General features: G+C 30.5%; 1 non-coding gene across 1 annotated transcript; it reads left to right on the top strand.

Moving 5' to 3' along the window:
• Positions 1-227: 227 nt before the first annotated feature.
• Positions 228-334, top strand: LOC139886747 (small nucleolar RNA R71). The gene has a single exon (XR_011772615.1). It is a non-coding gene; the product is annotated as a small nucleolar RNA R71 (small nucleolar RNA).
• Positions 335-2,699: the final 2,365 nt, after the last annotated feature.

Here is a 2,699-nt window from a genome sequence, read left to right as displayed (position 1 = left end):
AAATGGAATCAAAGTGATGGCTAGAATCGGCTCTAGCCGCTTTAGATGAACGAGGAATATCTTTTTCCTGGTGCCACTCATGTGAGTGGGAGGCTGTGTTATCAATAATTTTATAAGCTTCAGTTGTGGTTTTCTTCATAATGGAACCACCAGCTGCTATGTCGATGTCTTTTCGTGTAGTAATGTCGCATCCTTGGTAGAATATTTGTACTATTTGATAAGTGTCTAAACCATGTTGAGGACATCCTTTCAACAACTTTACAAATCTTGTCCATGCTTCATATAAAGTTTCATTTGGCTTTTGTGTGAACGTAACAATTTCTCCTTGAAGTCTCACGACTTTAGATGCCGGAAAGAATCTTTTAAGAAATTTCTCAACTAAAACATCCCATGTATCAATCGCCCCTTCAGGTAACGATTCTAACCAATCTTTGGCTTCTCCCTTTAAAGTCCAGGGAAATAACATGAGATAGATCTGTTCATCCTCAACTTCTCTGATTTTAAATAAAGTACAAATCCTATTAAAGGTACGAAGATGTTCGTTTGGATCTTCCTTTGGCGTACCACTAAATTAGCATTGATTACTTACCATGTGTAGGATTTGTCCTTTAATTTCATAATCTGGCGCATTAATGTCTGGTTGAGTAATTGCGTGACCTTGGCCAGTGCGTGTAGCTCTCATTCGGTTTTCCATACTTAGAGGTTCCGAATTTTCCATGATTGAAATTGTTGAATCTGAATCACTATAGGATTCTGAGTTAATGGTTTCTTCTTCGACAATCTCTGGTTGAGTAATTTGTGGTTCAGGAGGAATAATTAGTGGTTCAGGATCTCTGAATTGTCCCTGAATATCCTCCGGGTCCTCAATTGTGAGGTCGGGTTCAAAAAATGGATTATCGAAAATTTTAATTGGAGTACTTGGTCGACTAGATGATGATTCTAAAGAAAAATCAACGGCGACAATATTGGCTAGATTTCTTGATTGAGTTACAGGTGGTGAACGTATGAAAGGTGGTGAACGTTTTGCTCGGTGCATTCACTGAATATCCTATTAGTTATAAAGATAAAAATTATATAAGTTATCAAATTAATAGACTTTTCTGATTTTGCCCACGTTTCGAATAGCCAATAGATGCAGCAGGTAGCCAGGACTCTTTAAATCGGAAGCCCACAACTCACCACTAACAAATCCAACTATTACTACGAACCAGAAAATTTTGGATGTCTATCAATTTAACCGCTTAAAATAATTTTTTCCTAAATTTTGAAGAAAATAAAGAAAATTCTATGTCCTAAAAACTAGAGCGTAGAAATGAGAAAGAAAAAGAGTGCGTCGAAAAACGTCGAAAAATAAAAGATCGAAAAATAATAATAAGAAAGTAAAGCGTCGAAACTTAAAAGTCTAGAAACTAAAGACTAAAAATTGCGTCTAAAGGTATTAAAGCTTAAAGGAATTCTATATCCAAAATGGAAGTTACTTAATTAGGCACTAAAATCTCTTAAATACTAAAGCGATAAGCGATATCGTAAAATTCTAAAGCGCCTAAATCTTAATCTAAAGAAAAAGCACTTAAGGGATTTTACGACAAAGCCTAAAAATCTAGAAATATAAAATAACTACGGCAAAAACTATAACTTAAAACTAGTTACGAACGATAAATATACAAATGTTTAAAATATACAATATATAAAAAGAAACAAAAAAATGATAAAATTACTTATTTTTATAAAAATATTTTTTTTATAAAAGTATTAATTAATAAAACTACTTAAAACTTGAAATACATAATTAAATTAAAACTAAAACTAATTATTAATTTAATTAAACCCTAATTAATAATAATAATAAAATAAATAACCCTAATCCCGTAATTAATGCAGTCTGAGGTTCAGCCTGTCAGGCGGATCCACGAGTGCGGATGGTTTCTGCCTAAAAAGCTCCGCGACTGCGGAGATTGCAGGTTCAAATGATTGCAGGCTCAAATTCGTTCGTCAGATTCAGTTTATTATTATTTTTTTTATTTTGATTGTATTTCTGATTTTAATTTAAAAAAATATTACTTAACTAAAAAAAATTTACTTATTATTTTTTTTTGTAACTTAAAAAAATTAAAAACTTTTTAATTTAAAAACGTAAAAATATAGATATATATTTCTCTTTTTTATGTTTTTATATATTTTTTTATTTAAAACTTATATTTTTACAAAAATAGATTAAAACTTAATAAAAATCTTTTTTTTTAGAATAAAGTGTTTCACTTTCGGCGTTAAGATGTTCCCCGGCAGCGGCGCCTAAAATACTATGATGTGTACGAGGTGTAGTACGAAATAGATTATATTTTACTACGAAATACTATTAAATACGATACAATTTTACACAAGTTATTTATTTATTTATTGAATGGATATACCTAAACCTTGCTACAACACTTATAGGCAGTGTACCTAATCGTAGAGTAGTGTAATTTTTAGTAAGTCCGGTTCGTTCCACAGGGATACAGCTGAGTTTAACGCTATATTTTTAAACACTATATTTGTATATATATATATATATATATATATATATATATATATATATATATATATATATATATATATATATAAGTAGTATTATTATTATTATTATAAAAGGGGGGGTTTTACCGTTTAGTGACCGGTTTGTCGATTTTATGTCTTAAGTCACAATTAAAACCTAATGT

Source organism: Rutidosis leptorrhynchoides, chromosome 1 (genome assembly GCF_046630445.1).
Source record: "Rutidosis leptorrhynchoides isolate AG116_Rl617_1_P2 chromosome 1, CSIRO_AGI_Rlap_v1, whole genome shotgun sequence".
NCBI lineage: Eukaryota > Viridiplantae > Streptophyta > Magnoliopsida > Asterales > Asteraceae > Rutidosis > Rutidosis leptorrhynchoides.
Note: the sequence above shows the minus strand (reverse complement) of the source record. Positions and strands in the feature narration are given on the sequence as shown.